Consider the following 23,287-nt stretch of genomic DNA (forward strand, 5'->3'; position numbering starts at 1 on the left):
ACTTCTGCCAGTATCTCGTCTCCTACCTTCCAAACTTTACAGAAGCTCTCCTGCGAACCATGCAGAACTAGCACTCCTGAAAGAAAGGATACTGCGGAGACATGGCTTAGCCACAGCCTGGGGGATGTTTGCAGAATGAGATTTTCACTCTGCAGTGGAGTGTGCGCTGATATGAAACTTACCGGCAGATTAAAACTGTGTGCCCGACCGAGACTCGAACTCGGGACCTTTGGGTTTCGCGGACAAGTGCTCTACCATCTGAGCTACCGAGGCACGACTCACGCCCGGTCCTCACAGCTTTACTTCTGCCAGGAAGTTTCATATCAGCGCACACTCCGCTGCAGAGTGAAAATCTCATTCTGGAAACATTCCCCAGGCTATGGATAAGCCAAGTCTCCGCAGTATCCTTTCTTTCAGGAGTGCTAGTTCTGCATGGTTCGCAGGAGAGCTTCTGTAAAGTTTGGAAGGTAGGAGACGAGATACTGGCAGAAGTAAAGCTGTGAGTAGCGGGTGTGAGTCGTGCTTCGGTAGTTCAGGTGGTAGAGAACTTGCCCGCGAAAGGCAAAGGTCCCGAGTTCGAGTCTCGGTCGGGCACACAGTTTTAATCTGCTAGGAAATTTAATATCCGTAATGGATGTACGAGCACATGTTGACGACATATGAAAATCTGGATCTAGCCGTGAGTCGTGCACGGATAACCAAATGGTTAGGCGACCGCTCCCGATCAGTGGGGAATCCGGATTCGAGTGTCGGTTCGGCACAAATTTTCACTATCATTGCGTTCTACAGCTGATGCTTGCGGACATTCGCAATTGCGAATACATTTAACGCAAACTTCCATATGTCATCGTTTCTGCGTCACAATCTGTACTCGTACACACATTATGTAATTCCTGTACATGAGAGGACATTTTGATTGAAAGCTCGCTGCCTGGTATCGGCGGATAAATACAGTACTGCTGTGCCTGTGTTGTTAAAAAGAAGGATGCAATGTTCCTTCGTACATGTATGCATCATTCTAATTAACAAGACAGACACTGCAGTAACGTCTGAAAGATTATGGATGCAGTTCTGGTTCACCCTTTATCCACTGCTAGCCATTGAAATTATTTTTATTACTTTTTTATTTACACGTCAAGTTCTGTAGGACAAAATTGAGGAGCAACTCTCCAAGGTCATGGAACGTGTCAGTACATGAAATTAGAACATAAAAGTAATAACAGAAAAAATAAATGTTCATGAACCTGAAAAAAGTCGGTCCATAAGTTTAAGTAAACGCTATCAGCAATACAATAAGAATCAGCTTAATTTTTCAAGGAACTCCTCGACAGAATAAAAGGAGTGACTCATGAGGAAACTCTTCAGTTTCAATTTGAAAGCGCGTGGATTACTGCTAAGATTTTTGAATTCGAGTAGCAGCTTATTGAAAATGGATGCAACAGTATACTGCATATCTTTTTGCACTAGAGTTAAGGCAGTCCGATCCAAATGCAGGTTTGATTTCTGCCGAGTATTAACTGAGTGAAAGCTGCTTATTCTAGGGAATAAACTAATATTGGTAACAAGAAACGACAATAAGGAATATACATATTGAGAGGTCCATGTCAGAATACCCAGACTCGTGAACAGAGGTCGACAAGAGGTTCGTGAACTCACACCACTTATTGCCCGAACCGCCCGTTTCTTGTAGAATGGGAATACCACACGACAGAAGCGAATGAAAATAAGCAAAGTAGACTAATTTTCATGTCGAAGTATTACTCACTTCTGATACCGTTCGAATAGTAAAAATAGAAGTATTAAGTCTTTGAACAAGGTCTTGAACGTGGGCTTTCCACGACAGCTTACTATCTATCTAAATACCTAGCAATTTGAACTGTTCAGTTTCACTAATCATATGCCCGTTCTGTGAAATTAAAACGTCAGGTTTTTTTGAATTGTGTGTTAGAAACTGTAAGAACTCAGTGATTTAACGTTTGTTTATTTTCTAAAAGTCATGAACTTAGGTCATGTACTGCACTATTTGAAACCGAGCCAGTGTTGCACACAACATCCTTTACTATCAAGATAGTGTCATCAGCAAAAAGAAATATTTTAGAGTTACCCGTAATAGTAGAGGGCATATCATTTATATAAATAAGGAATGAAGATGGCATGCAGCAAATTTCATGTTCTCAAAAAGTAAAGTACACGCTTGGAAACACACGGTTAGCATTTAACTGTAACTGCAAAAAGTAAGTAGGAGTAACAAGATTTTTGTTTTCAATTTAAGGAAACTTACGCAGTAATTACATTGATTATGAGAAGATCGCGTCATGCCTCGTGATAGAAAAAGTGTCTACCAGCACGTACTACAATTTTTCAGGAGCAGTGTCACGTGGAGTGACTGAAGTTTGTCGCTTCCCAATATTGCTGCGCCCGTTGTTGGGAATCCCACGACTGTTGTGCGATTATGGAATGTATTAGTTCAGGTGAGCCATACGCCAAGCCGTGCAGGATATCAGTGGTCCCACACGACTTGCGCCCAAGAGGGCAGACATTTTGTTCGCTTGGCTGTGCGGGATCGTACAGCCATGTCAGTTACCTTGGATTAGGAAGTGGTCTTGTTATCAGCAGGACAAGTTTCACACAGACATTGCTTTGACTTCAGTATGGTTCAAATGGCTCTGAGCACTACGGGACTTAACATCTATGGTCGTCAATCCCCTAGAACTTAGAACTACTTAAACCTAACTAACCTAAGGACATCACACAACACCCAGTCATCACGAGGCAGAGAAAATCCCTGACCCCGCCGGGTATCGAACCCCGGAACCCGGGCGCGGGAAGCGAGAACGCTACCGCACGACCATGAGCTGCGGGCTTTGACGTCAATAGCACCACTGAATGTCGACAAGGTGACCGTCTTGCGGCTTTCCTTGATACGGCAGCAGAGATAGGAGTGCTTACAGTGGCACGTCCCAAGGGCAACGCTGGACTTATGAGTGCCACCACGTGGTCTTGTGGTCTTTTCCAGACGAGTTCTCGTCCTGCGTGCAGTGTCATGATGGACATACCCATGCATTGAGGCTCCTAGCAGAAGCAACATCGCCAGATTGCATTCATCATACGGGCCAAGTACCAGATGTGATGCTACGTGTTGTGATTGGGTACACAACGCTATTACCTTTGTTTCCCATATTCGCTAATTTGGGCAGCAGCTGTCACTTTTATGAGGTGTTCAGGCCAATGTCTGTGCGCTATCTTCTAGGTGTCCTTGTCGGTATCTTTCAACGAGATAACACAAGACCGCTTGTAGCCCGTGCTGCTCTCATCTAACTCTGTACAGACGGTGTTCGACTCTTGCCCTGTCCAGCATATTGTTCCACTGAACACCTCTGGTCATGGGTTCCCAGGAAATTGACACATCGCCACTCGCCAGCCACTACGATTGATGAACTTTTGCACAGAACTGAAGCAGCATGGAAATAGGTACTCATGCCTTCCATTCAAGCTCAGTTTCTCTCTGTGTCCAGCTGGCTTAGAGCCATTTTTGATGCGAGAGGTTTCAGATCTGTGTTCTAAATTTCGCATCCTATATATTCACAAATCACACACAACTGTAACCTCGAATTCTTGCTACTTTACCGAATACGTAGAAGAAGTAAAATTTTATGATTTCCTTCCCGGTTTTTCAGTTTTAACACCCAGCAGTGCATTTAATTCTGAGGAATACCTTGTGCATATTTCTAGACTGATAGAAAACGACTTCCCCAATGCCAATAGGCTGTCAGATTTTTTAAATGTAATGTACGAGAACTTAAACACTATTGGACGTTTTCCTGGTTCACTTATGGGGATAAGAAAAGAATGTAAAGAAAAATACTTAATTATTTGTTCAGCTAGAAGTGATTGTTGCATAATTGTCGAGAAGTGTCACTTTATTTTCATTGAGATAAACGTATTCGTATTTCCCTGATGTCTATGTGAAAATATCGACGTAGATGTATGTATAAGAATCGGATAATGGTCGTGACAGCTACCAAGGTACGTCTTCAGTAAAATTTTAAATAAAAACACCGGGGCAATTTAATAAAGATAGAAGTGTGTAACAATTCTTTCATTTTATAACAAGTTAATCCTCCCTTAACATATGTCCAGTTAAACTTGTAATAACATCTTAGTAAAGCCTTGAATCTGCGACAGGAGTAACAGAATTGTATTTAATATTTATTTGCTGTAAGTTCCGTTCTGTAAGGGGACGTACCCTCTACACAGAATTTCTTGAAATGGAGCAACATAATCGAAACTCCCATATCTAGCGCAAGAAAGCTCCGACAAAGAAATTGCAGTGTTCCGCATTAGTAAAAGACATGACTTGATATGTAAAAAAGGAAAATAGCGTAGTTAGTAAATGGCAAGTGGATCCCAGATTTTCGAACCATACTGACGTAAGTTTAAAAATGAGTGTGGAAGCGCTTGAAAGTCCCACATAAAATGGTAAGGGTTTTGTGCACTCTGTCAGTCACAGAGAAGGATATGGACCACTTTATGCGATTCAGTGCGCCCTGATTTCATTTACGTCAGAATGTAGCAGATGTCTTGCTCACAGAGTGGCTGACATACTGGACCGTGAGAACATAGCGCTAATTGTGTGGCCCACATATTCGTCGGATCTGAATTTTATAGGCCCTGGTACTTGTGTGGGATGCTATCCGGAGACGTATTTGGTGGAGAAGCGAACACTGTGGGACAATCTAGACCCCCCCAAAAAAATCACTGGATGCACGGGATGGGACGCTGTACCCATAGTGCTTCTAAAAGACTCTCGTGGAGTTTTTCATACAAATGGAGACCGTACACTGCTGCCCGCTGTTGGTAGACACTTCCACATAGATTGCCAAGCAGGGTCCCTGATAACACTTGCCACTGCAAGAGTGTAGATTACTGTCTGCTTGTTTCCTGTGTCTGCTTATAGCGAGGAAAGCCTCCGCATTTCATGGACAAAGCAGCATTTACTGTAGATGGTTTTAGACGCCAGTTAAAATCGTACATCACGGGGTGTTGTTTCTTGCAATTGACAAGCTTGCGGGTAGGTGGGCCAGTGTGGTGAAATTTCGACCCAGGAAGGTTTTCATGAAAATGAGCAAGGCTACATTTATAGAAAACAAACTCAAGTCCGTGGAAAATCGTTGTCTAATTGTCGACACTTAGAGTAATTTTAATAAGTTGCTTGCGCATCTCTGCAACTTTGATGCTTCGCTTTAACATCGCTCTTACCACATTACGTAGTTTTCTCTCAAGTTTGAAGCCGACAGTGTTGCACTAAATAAACAGCATCTTCTCTAGAGACAAGTTCAGAACGACACTGTTTTCTCAGTACTAAAATTTCGCCTGAAAACTGTCAAGTTGATGCTACTGACAACGAAAAAAATGTCACCATAGATCAGCTGGAAGTTGTTTCACTTCGGGAGTATTTGGACTGTTGCGAAGAATGACACAGATGTTACTGGTCGCACACTGATTTACAAAGTGAAAGAGATAAATTTCTTTACTGACTAATCTTCCGTGCCTTGTCTTTAATGTACATTAGCTGCGCCCTGCGGTTACCCGCGGTTGAAAAATAGTTTATAAAAACATTTAATGACGAAACCATCCACACGTTTGAGCCGTCACAAAAGTCGTCAGTTGGAAGTCTTGCGACGCGAGCCACTTGCGGCCCAGCAAACCGTGCGACATTGGAAAAACAACTACCAACTTTTGAAGCGATGGGAAAAGGCGACAGAACTCATGTCGCTCGCAATTCAATCGTTTACTTCACGGGACACATCATTACGAGACCGAGTAGCGAATTACAACACTGTACCAGAAAAGGGAGCAAATAGTTTCACGACTGTTTGTGACACTTTTAGCATAGTAAACATCATAATTGCCTCAGCGTACATGGAGTGCCATAGGTCCACTGCAATACGTCTCTGTAAACAACGCTCAGAAACTTGCTCTCTGTGTATATGTAGAAATAGCTGAGTACCCGGCATTGCCTTGGTATGTATTTATTACAACCTCCTATTAGCCTTTTCCTCCATCAGTCTCTCTGTGTTGATCTCCTTCTGCTCCACTCTCTGTCCATCCCCTCCTGCTCGCTCTGTCTGTCTCCTCTGCCCCAGCTCTCTGTCCATCTCCTCCTGCTCCTTCTCTCTGTCCATCTGATCCTCTTGCTTTCTTCCTGTCCATCTCATCCTTCTCCCCCCTCTCTCCCTGTCCATTTGCTCCTGCCCCTTCTCTGTGTCCATCTGATCCTCTTGCTCTCTTTCTGTCCATCTCAGCCTTCTCCCCTGTCTCTCTCTGTCCACCTCTTCCTCCTCCCCTGTCTCTCTCTGTCCACCTCTTCCTCCCCCCCCCCCTCTCTCTCTCTCTCTCTCTCTCTCTCTCTCTCTCTCTCTCTCTCTCTCTCTCTCTCTCTCTCTGTGTGTGTGTGTGTGTGTGTGTGTGTGTGTGTGTCCTTCTCCCCCCATCTCTCTCTCTCTGTCCCTCTCCTACTCACCCCTCCCTCTGTCCAACTTTCCTCCCCTTCTCTCTCTCAGACTGTCTCCTCCTACCCCTCTTTCTGTTGATCTGCTCCTTCCACCTCTCTATATTTCTCCAATCTCATCTCTCTGTCCATCTTCCCCTTTTCCCTATCTCTGACCATCTTCTCCTCTCCCCTCTCCCATCCATCTCCTCCTCTTTCCTTTCTTGGTAGCTGGCTGGTGTGGCCGAGCGGTTCTAGGCGCTTCAGTCCGGAACTGCGCTGCTACTATGGTCGCAGGTTCGAATCCTGCCTCGGGCATGGATGTTTGTGATGTCCTTAGGTTAGTTTGGTTTAAGTAGTTCTAAGTCTACGGGACTGATTACCTCAGATGTTAAGTTCAAATGGTTCAAATGGCTCTGAGCACTGTGGGACTTAACATCAGTGGTCATCAGTCCCCTAGAACTTAGAACTACTGAAACCTAACTAACCTAAGGACATCAGACACTTCCATGCCCAAGGCAGGATTCGAATCTGCGACCTTAGCAGTTGCACGGTTCTGGACTGAGCGCCTAGAACCGCTCGGTCACCGCGGCTGGCAGATGTTAAGTCCCATAGTGCTTAGAGCCATTTCAACCATTTAAACCTTTCTCTGTCCATATCTTCCTCCTTTCCCTCTCCCAGTCCATCTCCTGCTCTCCCCTCTCTCTGTTCATATCCTCTTCTTTCCTTTCTCTGGCCATTTCCTTCTCCCTGTCGATCTCCTCCTTCCCCCTCACTGTCTGTCCATGTCCTCTCCCCCTTCCCCTTATCTGTTAACGTTATCATCCCCCACCCCAATATGAGGCTGGTGGTTCTTATGCCCACAATATTTCTTTCCAGAACGTAACTAATATGTATACAAAATTTAGTTGGAATCGTTCCAGTGGTGTAGGATGAGCTTATTACCTCTGGTTTTGTCTGTGTACGCACATGTCAGATCTGTTCCACATGTATTTGACATATTTCACTCTTATTTGTACACATATTTCACATGTACCTCTAGCGAATTTCCCCCTGAAGATTTATTTTCACGCAGCTCAATGTTTATGAGGTCTTATCTCTTATAATATGTACGGTACAATGATATAATTTCGCACGTACATCCAGTTGTATATGTGGCGCGAAATGTCGTGTGAATCGAATTGGTAGCAGCGAAATAATAAATTTAATCGTCTGAATGATGCGGCAGTTTTTCACGCATCTCATTGTTGATGACATCGTATCTCCTGTGTCGTACAATCACATAAATTTCCTGGTACATTCAGTGGTTTAAGTGCATACTGTCCGCAAAATGTGCATCTAATACATTTAGTAGTCAAAGAGTAATAAATTAAAACGTCGTGCTTCATGTGGCAATTTTACTGCATGTACAGTGAAAATGTAGGAAGCGATAAAATCTTTTGGTTTCATCGTTTTGTGGTCTGTCAGCGAAAACAGATTTTGTAAAGATTTCATATTATGTGTAAGGTTTGTTACAAATCACTAAATGCTCTCATTCTCAAGGACTGAATGAATAAAATATGAACAATCGCGCGTCTTTGATGGGAGATAAATATAAGGTAGCTTACGTGTTAATTCAGAGTGTAAGCTATTTCATTCCTAATTTCTTCCAAATCCGTTCAGACGTTTCAGCGTGAGGGTGTAACTCACAAACGTTCGCATTTATGATGTATTTAAGATGAATATATGAGTACCTCTAAATTTTAATATACTGTACTGGATATCGGAGACATATGCTTCTATTGCAGTCAAATGGCTCAAATGGCTCTGAGCACTAAGGGAATTAACATCTGAGGTCATCAGTCCCCTAGAACTTAGAACTACTTAAACCTAACTAACCAAAGGACATCACACACATCCGTGCCCGAGGCAGGATTCAAACCTGCGACCGTAGCAGTCGCGCGGTTACGGACTGAATCGCCTAGAACCGCTCGGCCACCGCGGCCGGCTCTATTACAGTCATTTCGGATAAAACTACTGAGGGAACTGTCAGTAATGGTAACCACGCGAGACAGAAATTTGCACTTTTTCAATAAGTATTAAGTACAACACTTTCAAAAAACTTTTGTTTTTGTCGTCGTCGTCGTCGTAGCTGTTTTTGAATGTAAATGAAAAATGCGGGCGTTCTGCTGCAAGTTACTGTATCTAGACCGCCAGTCTGTGCCCCGTTCAATTTCTCTGTCAATTGGTGTAAGTGCGACTACAGCAGTACGTTATCCATTTGTAATTTGTCGCATACAATACGGTCTCTGTATGAAATTTTATCATTGATCCTGCTCTCTCGTTTCATTTTGTTACTAAATTGGAGCACGCTGATCAGACTTTAGAAAATGTTAAATGTTGGGTACGTTAGAACAATGTAACACACTCTTACAGAATGTTGATTATCGGCACTATGAAGTTACTGAAAAAAGATTGACAAGTATGGAAAGTATCGATACCTAACTTACACGCTACGGTCGCAGGTTCGAGTCCTGCCTCGGGCACGGATGTCTGTGATGCCCTTAGGTTAGTTAGGTTTAAGTAGTTCTAAGTTCTAGGGGACTGATAACCTCAGATGTTAAGTCCCATAGTACTCAGAGTCATTTGAACCTTATGGAAACGAAAACACTAGAATCACTACTGCCAGATCAGGTTTAGAGGTCGAGTATGGGTTGCACCACTGTGATTCCGTGCTCTGTAAAACAACTGGACCGTTTTCTGTGACGTCACTGAGGACACACTTTCAAATCGTACGTTAAACGAGTGTATACATCCTAATATGGTGGTGGATATACCTCAAGCACATGTTTTGCAAAGTAGGATTTACGTGTACTGATGTGGGCAGGGACCACTGATCGTAAGTAAATGTTGCTTAAAGGATTAACTAAACGTTGTATTTTTTCTCAAACGTGGATGCCATTTTATGAAAAAAATTGACCGCTTTTGTAGATAAATGTATTTTATACCGTGATAGTCCTGTAACCAAAGTTTGGTAATCGCTGCACAAAGTCACCCCGAACTGCATTTTTTGCAGGCAGATTGATTGATTACCTGAAGTCAAACTGTGTAAGAAATGTTTCCAAAAAATAATGTTCAACTTCTCATGACCTGCCTTCTAGAATGTTGTAGAGATTCAGATTACGCTCGCTGATCTCATTTCAAACTCATAACTTCATGCAGGCCACATGCAGTTGTGATTATCATAGTAGGAAGCATTTAGGATCATTTTCCAAGAGTAACTAGATGACTGCAGAATCTTTCCTCTTTTCTGGAACAAACTGACTTTTTATAACGAAATGTAACTGTCTGAACCCTTAATTCGACTAATAATCGGATGCGAATATTGTGTGTCCCAGTAACAGTTTAGGTAGGGAAACTTTCCATCTGTCAGATGTCTTTCGCAGGAGAAACGAGATAGGTGTTTAATTTTGGATATTTTGTGAAATTGCAAGTTACATTAACAGTAGTTAAAAGTAGACGACAGTAGCATTTTGAGAATAGTGGCCGAATGGTTTTCGTCAGAAAAGGGGGAAGCGTAAACAAGAGAAGACTTAAAAAGATCATTAAAGAAACACTTTCTGAGACATCATAATAGGGCAAGACTACTGCAATAAACTTAAATCATTCGCAAATCGAGATGTATTTCCCATAAGTCTGAGAAACAGAGATTATATTACTAAAAAATATCTTTATGCTGAAATAAGTCATTGCCGAAAAGAGTCAATGCAATCATTAACGTACTAGCAGTGTATTTTTGTGTTAAAAACATACAACAACCACGTCACGCTATTGGCTCATATAACAGATTCCGTCTCTTGACGGTTGAGTCACAGTATCCATTGTTAATGCCCAACCCAAGATATACGGAACAGTAGTTGAGCGTACTCCGAAAGAGCCTGGTTTAAATTCTCGCTGCGCTTTCTAGTCTCAAACAGCGTATCCTGACTTAGTTTGTTAGTGGCTTTCCACAGTCATTTCAGGCGAATGTTGCGATGATTCCTTCACGAAAATTGTCATAGCCGATTTTGTTTTCTACCATTCTCCAAGCCGAGCTGTTATTCTTCTGCAATGACTAAACTTTTTCCTTTTGTCAGTCTTCCTGTTAATATGTAAGTAGATTTTAGGTACCTGTAGCACGTCGAACATTACAGCATCGATTCTCTACGCTTGGCGAACGAGTATGGCAGCTGATCTATCACAGATGGCCATTCCAAGTATTTTTATTACTGCTCTGCATTTTTAGTATGTGAGAATTTAGCTGTGAAAATGTGTGCATAGGAGATTTGCCTTCACTTGTCGAAAATGTGGCGAAATATCACCCAACAATAAATTTGAAGACACGGTATATAAGAAGCCGCCTCCTGGAAAATAAACGTGGTTACTCGGCTGCGCTCATCTCTCTCATAGAAATCGAAAATCGCTAACGCAGCATTCATCGTAATGGATATAGCATTGGTTGCACGAAGTACGTATGAAACAAACTATGGTTTCTTATTAGTGCCAGGGCTGACTGCGAGGTAGGATAAAAAGGTAGGCTGAAAATCCGGCCAATCAAACGATAAAGGCTCCCCCTTCATCCGCTCCCCTTCACCTCCTGCACATTACTGCTTCTTTTGAATTGTAGTGAGCTATTTACAACAAACTTCATGGCGGAATAAATATACTGTGAAGGTATGGTCAAAATGCCTAATTCATTAAACAGCTGTCTATTGTTCGAATTATTGATTTCTGACAATGTGCATGTTCCTTCATTTTTAATAACTTTTCGCAATAATTTTGAGTAGTTTTTGTAGTCTGCAACTACTGTAGCATCTTTACTTGTTCTTATTGACATATACATTTCCCCTTTCGTTTCACAAGATAGTTGTATCTCTCCACTGATTCATGGTTTTCTACATGGTTGTTTAATGTCCTTTCTTATTAGCTTACGACGAAAGCTATTTTCAAATCATGATATGAATTTATCGTGGAATGATTTAAATTTTGTGTCAGTATTTGCTTCGTTATAAATTTCATCCTAGTTCCTCTCTTCTAAACTACTCTGAAAAACCTTTGTCCTCGAGTCATTAATTATTCTAACTGACTTCCACATAGCAGACTCTATACTGTAAGGCACTATCTTATTTATCCTAATTAAATGTGCATAATGATCAGAGAGCATATGTTACTGGGTATACAGCTATTTCCTTGCTTTCAGCTTTATCAAAGAAAATCTTATCAGAGTTCTACTGTCTTTATCCACTTGTATTGGAAAGCTTACTAAGATCAAAATGTAGGATCCATATGAGATTTCTATATCATTTGTCCTATCAGAATCATCCAGAAAATGTACACTGTAACCACCACAGACTATGAACAGCTTTGTGCTGTTTGACAGACAGCATACATACATACGCCTCACAAACAATTCAAAATTTCACAGTGGGGATCTATATACAGTTACAATTAAAAGTGAACTATCTTTCAGTAATAATTCACAAGCACACACTTCTTTGCGCTGATCTTGGCAAATTCTACTTGTTTCAAGGTTTTGAACATGTGTCTTTCCTACATTAGTTCTACATGGGTAAGATGCCAGAGTGTAATCTTTTATGTTTAACTTTTCTATCCCTGTGGTTCTGTGGCGTTCAGACTGGCACAAGATGTTGCTTAAAATCACTAAGGAGCTTTTCAAGCTACGGTTTTAAAAACTGCTGCAGTTTTTGAGCATAGTATTTTCCATTTTGTGTGTTCACTACAGCTCGTCGGCGGTGCTGGATTCCTTTAGGAGGAACCAGCTGCTGTCTGGGGCGTATTCAGGTCGCGGCTTGTTAAGCGCGCGCAACCAGAGCTCCTTGTTCAATTCGCGGCAGCCGTGCACTGATTCGTCACGTGCGTCGAGACCAGCGACCTTCCTGCGCGATTTACATATCTGCAGATTTATTTTCCTGTAATTATTCAGTACGAATCCTTACGGTGAATCTTTGACTCGCCCTACGGTAACTACTGTAGAGTGAGAGTCATAACGGCGACATGTCTTCCAAGTAGTTTTCGGTCCAGTATATTCCTGTTACAGAAATCATGCGTTGACTAAATACTGAAAAGTTTCTTGATAATATAATAGGTCGAAGTACGCTCAGTGAAACCTGGTGGAAACACTGTGTGAATAGCCTCGCTCGCGCGCGCGCATGTATGTGTGTGTGTACGTGTGCGTTTAAGAAAACAATTATGACGAAGTATGCACACTTCTTTAATGAAGGAGAGATATCCATTGCGCCTCAAAAACTCATATTTCTCACTTGAACGCCTTACAAGTCTTAGTAACAGATAAGAAATAGTGTGGGGAATCACGCTTCCAAAAAAGTACGCCGGCCGTGGTGTCCGAGCGGTTCTAGGCGCTACAGTCTGGGACCGCGCGACCGCTACGGTCGCAGGTTCGAATCCTGCCTCGAGCATAGATGTGTGTGATGTTAGGTTTAAGTAGTTCTAAGTTCTAGGGGACTGATGACCTCAGAAGTTAAGTCCCATAGTGCTCAGAGCCATTTGAACCAAAAAACTATGTTCATGAAACCTAGTGAAGCTGTACTTACATTTAAAAAAACTTATTTAATGGGGATTTTTTTAAGATGTTTCCTACAACGATGGAAGAATTACTTGATCTAAACAAATTACTGAATCATCTTAAATCACAACTGAAATGGAGCTGCGTGTCACTTTTAAAACTAGAAGAGTCACTAAAAGAAGAAGGGAAAATGAATGAATGCTCAAGTATTTTAAATCTTCATGAAAGAATAACTAAAAACGTGTGGGCGATAAATATTACATATAAAGCGGTACAAGTTATCAGAATTTAAGCAAAGTTTTTTTGAGTCATAATAAACTAGATATGATTTCCTAAATTACGGGAAAACTGAAATAAAGTTGTCACTGGCGTTGCTTGTCATCTTTTCATTTGCCACTCACACAAAATTAATTTTAAGCTTAAGACTCGTAAGTATAGTGAAGAAGATATAGAATAGCTCACTATGACTATGCCTATTAGGCCATCCACGCACAGTTCATTTTACGTTCAGTTAATGATGCTTTCTGTTCTCCTGATCGTATTTGTACCACAGGAAGTAAAAACGAATGCAGTGTATTAGGATGTGCGGTTTCTTGAAGCTTGGACACAGGGGTTATCGTTCGAGATTTGGATTAGACAGATAAATATTGCAAAACATTACGTCAAAAATCGGTAGAAACCACAGCAATAACACACAGATCGAAATGCATAATTTTAGTTACTGTAACTGGGGATATAAACTAATGATAATTTGTGCATATTTAACAGCGTATTTATCCCGAACCATGGCAAAATTTAGTACAATATTCGCACACTTTCTTAGAATCCTATTCGCACAATAAACGAAAATTAAACATTCAAATGAAACTGTTTGAATCACAAGAAACGGAGAAGTCGAGGTGTGAGGTAGTTAACAGATGAACCTGTTGATTCTCTACGTGTCACATATTTGAAGGCTTGATCCCCAGTCACACCGTCGTCAGCTTGAAACGACAGTCAAGAAAACAATGTGTGCTCGACAAAAGACGCCTATCGGCTGTACCTCTGAGGAGTTCCTGCAGTCAGCCCCCAGTGGACGCTCGGAGCCGCAACTCATGCCGCACCCGCGCGGCAGTGTGGCACAGCGGATCAGCTGGCCTCTGCGGCGATGGGCGCTGGGAACGAGCGAGCCGGCGCGCAATTACTGCCAGTTTGACGCTTCTGAAGGCGCTGGAAGCCTGCCAGCTGCACGCGCTCTTAGTTGTGGCGCCGTAGATGCAATTAGTATTGAGTGCTCCACGCCTTCCGGAGCTCTGTGCGTTCGGCCATGCAAGTACCCATCTGGCTATAATGCCCGCTAAAATGCTCTCGAACTAGTTTGATATACAGGGTGGTCCATTCATCGTGACCGGGCCAAATAACTCACGAAATAAGCGTCAAACGAAAAAACTACAAAGAACGAAACTTGTCTACCTTGAAGGGGGAAACCAGATGGCGCCATGGTTGGCCCGCTAGATGGCGCTGCCATAGGTCAAACGGATATCAACTGCGTTTTGTTTAAAAATACGAAGCCCCATTTTTTATTACATATTCGTGTAGTACGTAAAGAAATATGAATGTTTTAGTTAAACCACTCTTTTCGTTTTGTGATATGGCACTGTAATAGTCACAAACATATGGCTCACAATTTTAGAAGAACAGTTGGTAACAGGTAGGTTTTTTTTAAAATTAAAATATAGAACGTAGTTACGTTTGGACATTTTATTAAGGTTGTTCCAATGTGATACATGTACCTTAGTGAACTTGTCATTTCTGAGAACGCATGCTGTTACAGCGCGATTACCTGTAAATACCACATTAGTGCCATAAATCCTCAAAATCATGCCCGTCACCCTCAATGCATTTGGCAATACGTGTAACGACATTCCTCTCAACAGCGAATAGTTCGCCTTCCGTAATGTTCGCACGTGCATTGACAATCCGCTGACGCATGTTGTCAGGCGTTGTCGGCGGATCACGATAGCAAATGTCCTTCAACTTTCCCCACAGAAAGGAATCCGGGGACATCAGATCTGGTGAACGTGCGGGCCATGGTATGGTGCTTCGACGACCAAACCACTTGTCATGAAATATGCTATTCAATACCCCTTCAACCGCACGGGAGCTATGTGCCGGACATCCATCATGTTGTAAGTAAATCGCCATTCTGACATGCAGTGAAACATCTTGTAGTAACATCGGTAGAACATTACGTAGGAGATCAGCATACATTGCACTATTTAGACCGCCATCGATAAAATGGGGTCCAATTATCCTTCCCCCCCATAATGCCGCACCACACATTAACCCGCCAAGGTCGCTGATGTTCCACTGGACGCAGCCATCGTGGATTTTCCGTTGCCCAATAGTGCATATTATGCCGGTTTACGTTACCGCTGTTGGTGAATGACGCTTCGTCGCTAAATAGAACGCGTGCAAAAAATCTGTCATCGTTCCGTAATTCTCATGTGGCCAGTGGATGAACTGTACACGACGTTCAAAGTCGTCGCCATGCAATTCCTGATGCATAGAAATATGGTACCGGTGCAATCGATGTTGACGTAGCATTCTCAAAACCGACGTTTTTGAGATTCCCGATTCTCGCGCAATTTGTGTGCTACTGATGTGCAGAACTGCCGCAACAGCAGCTAAAAAACCTACTTGGGCATAATTATTTGTTGCATATCGTGGTTGACGTTTCACATGTGTCTGAACACTTCCTGTTTCGTTAAATAACGTAACTATCCGGCGAATGGTCCAGACATTTGGATGATGTCGTCCAGGATACCGAGCAGCATACATGGCACACGCCCGTTGGGCATTTTGATCACAGTAGCCATACATCAACAAGATATCGACCTTTTCCGCAATCGGTAAATGGTCCATTATAACACGGGTAATGTATCACGAAGCTAATACCGTCCGCACTGGCGGAATGTTACGTGATACTACGTACTTATACGTTTGTGACTATTACAGCGCCATCCATCACAAAGCGAAAAAGTAGTCCAACTAAAACATTCATATTTATTTATGTACTACATGAATATGTGATAAGAAATGGGGGTTCCTATTTTAAAAAACGCAGTTGATATCCGTTTGACCTATGGCAGCGCCATCTAGAGGGGCAACCATACCGCCATCTTGTGTCCCCCTTCAAGCTAGACGAATTTCATTCTTCGTAGTTTTTTCGTTTGATGCTTATTTCGTGAGATACTTGGCCCGGGCACTGTCAATGGACCACCCAGCAGATGATACAAGAGATTTTCTTGATACCACGTTGTAGAAAGAGTAACACTATCTTGAAGGTTAGCAGATATAAATCTAAAAATTACTCTCGAGAAGGGACAACGAACCCTTTACTTCGCACGATGTGGCGACATGGGTAGGATAATGCACTCGCATTCGTGGGTGCTGCGGTTAGAGCTCGTCTTGCGATCTAGCTACATCTACATGGATACTCTGCAAATCACATTCAAGTACCTGGCAGAGGGTTCATCGAACCACCTTCACAATTCTCTATTATTACAATCTTGTATAGAAAGAACGAACACCTATATCCTTCCCTACGAGCTCTGATTTCCCTTATTTCATGGTGGTGGTCGTTTCTCCCTATGTAGGTCGGTGTCAACAAAATATTTTCGCATGTGGAGTAGAAAGTTGGTGATTGGAATTTCGTCAGAAGGTTCCGTCGCAACGAAAAACACCTTTCTTTTAATGATTTCCAGTCCAAATCCTGCATCATTTCTGTGACACTGTCTCCCATATTTCGCGATAATACAAAACGTGCTGCCTTTCTTTGAACTTTTTCGATGTACTCCGTCAGTCCTATCTGGTAAGGATCCCACACAGCGCAACAGTATTCTAAAAGAGGACGGACAAGAATAGTGTAGGCAGTCTCCTAAGTGGGTGTGTTACATTTTCTAAGTGTCCTGCCAATAAAACGCAGTGTTTGGTTAGCCTTCCCCACACATTTTCTATGTGTTCCTTCCAATTAAGTTGTTTATAACTGTAATACCTAGGTATTTGCCATATTTGTTTATACAATATGATAGTGTTCATGTGATGTGTTACGACTGTGAAAGCATCCTGTGACCACTGGAGACAGTGTCACAACTTCCTCCAAAGAAATCGTAACACAACACAAACACACAAATGCCATATTAACTGATGTATATCCACCTGATGATGGAGGTTTAAACCTTCGAAACGCGTCGTGGAAACAAATAAACAGTGACTGGTAACAGTAAACTTATTGTATCATTTAATTTAATACCTAGGTATTTAGTTGAATTTATGGCTTTTAGATTAGACTGAGTTATCGTGTAACCGAAGTTTAACGAGTTCCTTTCAGCACTCATGTGGATGACCTCACACTTTTCGTTATTTAGGGTCAACTGCCACTTTTCGCACCATTCAGATATCTTTTATAAATCGTTTTGCAGTTTGTTTTGGTCTTCTTATGACTTTATTAGTCGATAAACGACAGCGTCATCTGCAAACAACCGAAGACGGCTGCTCATATTGTCTCCTAAATCGTTTATATAGATAAGGAACAACAAAGGGCCTATAACACTACTTCGGGGAACGCCAGAAATCACTTCTGTTTTACTCGATGACTTTCCGTCAATTACTACGAACTGCGATAGGAAATCACAAATCCAGTCACATAACTGAGACGATATTCCATAAGCAGGCAATTTCACTACGACCCGCTTGTGTGGTACAGTGTCAAAAACTTTCCGGAAATTCAGAAATACGGAATCGACCTGAAATCCCTTGTCAATAACACTCAACAAAAAAATGGTTCAAATGGCTCTGAGCACTATGGGACTTAACTGCTGTGGTCATTAGTCCCCTAGAACTTAGAACTACTTAAACCTAACTAACCTAAGGACATCACACACATCCATGCCCGAGGCAGGATTCGAACCTGCGACCGTAGCATAACACTCAACACTTCATGTGAATGAAAAGGTACTTGTGTTTCACGAGAACAATGTTTTCTAACCCCATGTTGACTGTGTGTCAATAGACAGTTTTCTTCGAGGTAATTCATAATGTTTTAACACAATACACATTCCAAAATCCTGCTGCATATCGACGTTAGCGATATGGGCCTGTAATTTAGTGGATTGCTCCTACTACCTTTCTTGAATATTGGTGTGACCTGTGCAACTTTCCAGTCTTTGGATACGGATCTTTCGTCGAGCGAACGGTTGTATATGATTGTTAAGTATGGAGCTAATGCGTGAGCATACTCCGAAAGGAACCTAATTGGTATACAGTCTGGACCAGAGGATTTGCATTTATTAAGTGAAGTGTAAGGGAAGTGTAACAAAGTTCGCGATACTACTCCTCTTCTTTGACCAGTCACATTGGTCTCCGCAGTACTTTTTTGAAAAGAACATTGTTACGACATATTAACCAGTAATGGAGCTTGACATCTATATTAGGATGGCGCGTATTTCATTTCGGTAGTTGGAGGGACGCCTTGTCGACTCATATGTATAATTTTCCTGTGAGTCTTGTAGTTTTCGCGAAGTCGTCTTCTGAAACCCTGTAGATACTTATGAATAACCCTGTATAAACTGACAGCATTAAGCAACGGGGCTTCCTTGGCTGTTCGGTAGTTTTACTGCAGTGGGTTACCAAGACCTGCCTTCCTAAGGAATTTACTGTATATAGTGCAGAAGGATCCCGAAAGCAAAGGAACAGATGAGTCACCATCAATGTAAAAAATTGTGTCATATGCTGTAGTTTCCTTAGCGCACTAAATGCATTACAAGTGATTTACCCAGCACAAAAACTGAACAGAAACATGAAGACACACTTCTGCTACAATGGTAAGGGGAACACACATCATTCTGCTGTTGGCCCAGGGCGTGGGAATGTGGTAAAATGAACACGCGAATATAAAAGTCAAGACGACATTCAGGAATCACAATGTGTCCGTCCCATGCAGGTTGTAATCTCACTGAGTCAGAGCGCCCTTCAGCTATGTGAGGAGTGACTGGCGTCGCGGAATAATAAGCTGTGTACAGTGAAGCCAGCTGACCGGACGTGGGGTACCTCATACTGCTCATTCAGACAGGGCGAATTTATCCTAACTCCCCTCCGAATAGCCCGCATCTCGCGGTCGTGCGGTAGCGTTCTCGCTTCCCACGCCCGGGTTCCGGCGGGGTCAGGGATTTTCTCTGCCTCGTGATGGCTGGGTGTTGTGTGATGTCCTTAGGTTAGTTAGGTTTAAGTAGTTCTAAGTTCTAGGGGACTGATGACCATAGATGTTAAGTCCCATAGTGCTCAGAGCCATTTGAACCATTTTTTTCCGCTCCGAATAACACGCACTCATGTTACAGACGGCTTCATAGTCCGCTGTGACGCATCCACAACCGGTGGTCCTCCTGGTTCACAAATCACTGTACAACACACTTTAAGAGAATGAAGAGAGAAAGAAAGAGAGAAGTATCAAACTTAGGTCGGGGTGACCACTGATTTTAACTAAGAGTGGTAAAAATTTAAAATTTTTCTAAATTGCCTAGACATCCGCCTAAACTTTTAGGATGGAGGATTTAGTGAATTACAAAACGCATGGCTTATTATACCCTTTAAGTACAGTCCTCATCGAACCACGCTTTTCACAGTATTAGCTTAGCCTTCCTCTGTCAACGTTTTTTTAACCACAGATTTTGATCTGGCAGCTAAGATGTTTGTAGTGTGACTGTATGTGTGTCATTGTGTGTGTATGAGTGAGTGATTTTGGGAAAACGAGTGCTAAAACCCTCATCGAAACACCAACTAATAAATTTTCGTTTACTGGATCAATTAACAAAGCGTTCTTCAATTTTCACTATTGAAAGGGATTTAAACTTTTAGTGCCACCTACCCGCGTGCAAGCCAATCTGCGCTCGGTATACTCTTCCTCCTTAGGCGAAGGTTGATGCAACCCATCTTAACATTATATTAGCGAGAGAAATTTTGGTGTGCGACAGAAAGCATTAATTACTGCGACACAGGGTTATTGCATCCCCAAGAAGTCCTGCCCGTTCTAATGCTGATGGTAAACGCATTACTTCGTTTTTGGACGACTACTTGGCGCCCGAGCGCTGTTGATCTATGGCAAAGCTCTGAATTTGCATTGGGCGTGGTGGGGGGCGGGGAGGTTGTAAAGGATGTAGTGGCAAAAGTGTAAGACATATTAGGTATGGATTGCAACACTTGCCTCATGAATGGCATGGAGAAGCGAAGAAAAGAGCTCTGATGTGGGAAGGGAAAGGATGGCTTCATTGTATTTGATAGGTTGGATGAATATGAGGGCGGATTTCGAGTTTTGACCGGAAGAGGCATCAAAGCGCTTGTACGTTCACTTGGCTGCTTTGTGAAAGGTTATTTCAGAAAGACGTATATGACACTATGTAACATTTGTTATAACACTTTAAGGACAGTCATTATAACCAGATGAAGTCACTCACAGTTGATTACATCCCTAAGAGCTAGCAAACTGCGGAACTGATGCTCCAAAAAGTCTCATAGATATTCTATGAGATTAGGATCGCATGAGTTACTGGGTCGGACGAAGTGCGATGTGTTGCTTAAGTTTTCATTGTACCAGGACAGTATGTCTACAGTCCTGTGAACAATGCTGTTTTGATCTTAGAAGACTGCGATGCACACAGCATACTCATAATGAAGATATAGCTCTGAGCACTATGGGATTCAACTTCTGAGGTCATCAGTCCCGTAGAACTTAGAACTACTTAAACCTAACTAACCTAAGGACGTCACACACATCCATGTCCGAGGCAGGATTCGAACCTGCGACCGTAGCGGTCGCGCGGTTCCAAACTGTAGCTCCTAGAACCGCTCGGCCACCCCGGCCGGCTTTGCTATCTGTCAGATGGCTCTGAGCACTATGGGACTTAACATCTGAGGTCATCAGTCCCGTAGAACTTAGAACTACTGAAACCTAACTAACCTAAGGGCATCACACACATCCATGCCCGAGGCAGGGTTAGAACCTGCGACCGTAGTAGTCGCGCAGTTCCGGACTAAAGCGCCTAGAACCGCTCGGCCACCGCAGAGTGAGTAAGTGATTTTAGTTTTTTGCAGCATTGTACAACCTTTTTTGTGCTATGGACAACCTTAAATACCAAACGGTGCTATATTATTATTTAAAGCTTGTAAAATTTGGTAAGGGAACATGTAAATGGCATTATCAGTAGAGCAACTCTTCTGAAGCACAAACTGTGAATTGCTGAGGACATTACTGTTGCTAAGGTCAGATACTATTCTAAAATTCATCACATTCGCAAAAATTTTGGAAAATGATGTCAGTAGTGAAACGGGTCGGTAGTTATTGACATCTCTCTTATCATATGGTGGTTCATGTTCACAGTTACCTGAATGAATTGGCTTAAGTCGCAGAGCCACGTCTGGCCAGAACTACTTCCTCCACACATTGCGAGTTGAACGCCGCATTGGTCCGCCGCAACATCATTCGAAAAGAGACAGAATCATGACTTGCTGTACCATACTACCACGCCTCCAGTCACGTTAAGTCCAGTTTCCATGTTATGTGGCCCACTGCAAATGTGTAGCTTCATGTGCCGCTGTGAGCCTTCTGCGAGGTAACCGATTCCAAACTTCTATTGCGTGACGTTACCTTCGCCATTTTGTCTTGAAATCGATCTCCGGTTCCTGTCGGTTATGATCTTTTTATGACCACCATTTTTACGCTGTGCTACATTGCTAGAGTGATATTCTTTGTACACACGTTGGTCTGTCCGGGATGAAACACCAGTGAATCGGGCAACTTCAATGTCGGTGTGGCTATGAGCGTGTCCAAACTCGGTAGCTCATTTCTGCTACACTTTCAGGTCATCACACCGACAAATCTTATTGCGCCTGGTAACAATCCTACGCCATCTATAGCGCTCCAAAGCGACTGGGGGTGGGGGGGGGGGGGAGGAGGGGGGAGGGGCTGCGGTGACTACTGCTTTCTACGGTGAGCTTACATAGTGGTTACAGAAATGTGAGTCAATAGTTAACTTTTAGTCGAATATCAGACGTATAAATTGCGCCAACTCCAGTGGAGAATGCGTATCATTTATCTACGACTGGAATTGTGTACAAATGCGCAGCCAAAGTTACACTCTAAAACAGAAAAAAAACACCATGAAGAAATTACCCGAATGGGAAATCGATAGATGTAATGTATATGTACAGACACACAAAGCTGTACAAGTTGAGAAAAGTTGGATGATTTATTCAAGAATGCAGCAGGCATTCCGGCCGTGGCCGCGAATGTAACAGTATGTGTCTGAGACTAATATGAGCCGGCCGCGGTGGCCGAGCAGTTCTACGCGCTTCAGTCCGGAACCGCGCGGATGCTACGGTCGTAGGTTCGAATCCTGCCTCGGGCATGGATGTGTGTGATGTTCTTAGGTTAGCTAGGTTTAAGTAGTTCTAAGTTCTAAGGGACTGATGACCTCAGATGTTAAGTCCCATAGTGCTTAGAGCCATTTGAACCTTTTTTTTTTATTCAGAGGGGACTATTTTGAATAAACACAGTGATTTTGTGAGTATAATCCATGAGTTTTACTTTCCACAGGCAGTGTCCTAACGGAACTGCTGTTGTTGTTGTTGTTGTTGTTGTTGTTGTTGTTGGGGAAGGAGACCAGACAGCGAGGTCATCGGTCTCATCGGATTATGGAAGAATGGGAAAGGAAGTCGGCCGTGCCCTTTCAAAGGAACCATCCCGGCATTTGCCTGGAGTGTTTTAGGGAAATCACGGAAAACCTAAATCAGGATGGCCGGACGCGGGATTGAACCGTCGTCCTCCCGAATGCGAGTCCAGTGCCTAACCACTGCGCCATCTCGCTCGGTAACGGAACTGCGACAAGCTGTGTATATTTTACGCACTACTTTATTTGTACTAGAATAAGAGTGAAAATCGTTGTTGGTGATGTTGAAAGATTCATTGTAACATTCGTCCAAAATAAATTATGGAAATTAGTTAACCGTTACCGTGCTCTTCTAAGTTACTTCGATTAAACTGATTAACAACCATTCATTTTAAAACAAATTCGCCATTCAAATGGTTCAAATGGCTCTGAGCACTATGCGTATTTATTATTTATTTGCGACAACACTGAAACGTTCCTTATTTACTACGGTAGTCATTATGCCGTGCTTATTACGCTTTTACTGTACCATTA

At 42.6% G+C, this 23,287-nt stretch overlaps 1 protein-coding gene across 4 annotated transcripts in view; it reads right to left on the bottom strand.

Moving 5' to 3' along the window:
* Positions 1 to 23,287, bottom strand: part of LOC126299559 (solute carrier family 22 member 5-like) — a 234,376-nt gene that overhangs the window by 192,130 nt on the left and 18,959 nt on the right. The window contains exon 1 of one of the 4 annotated variants that reach the window (XM_049991557.1): positions 14,095 to 14,287. The exons of the other annotated variants lie outside the window; for them this stretch is intronic. The gene's annotated coding sequence lies outside the window, so the exon portion shown is untranslated. Of the gene's footprint in view, positions 1 to 14,094; positions 14,288 to 23,287 lie in introns of those variants that run through there. 4 annotated transcript variants of the gene reach the window in all.

The sequence above is a fragment of the Schistocerca gregaria genome, chromosome X (assembly GCF_023897955.1).
Source record: "Schistocerca gregaria isolate iqSchGreg1 chromosome X, iqSchGreg1.2, whole genome shotgun sequence".
In the NCBI taxonomy this organism is placed as follows: domain Eukaryota; kingdom Metazoa; phylum Arthropoda; class Insecta; order Orthoptera; family Acrididae; genus Schistocerca; species Schistocerca gregaria.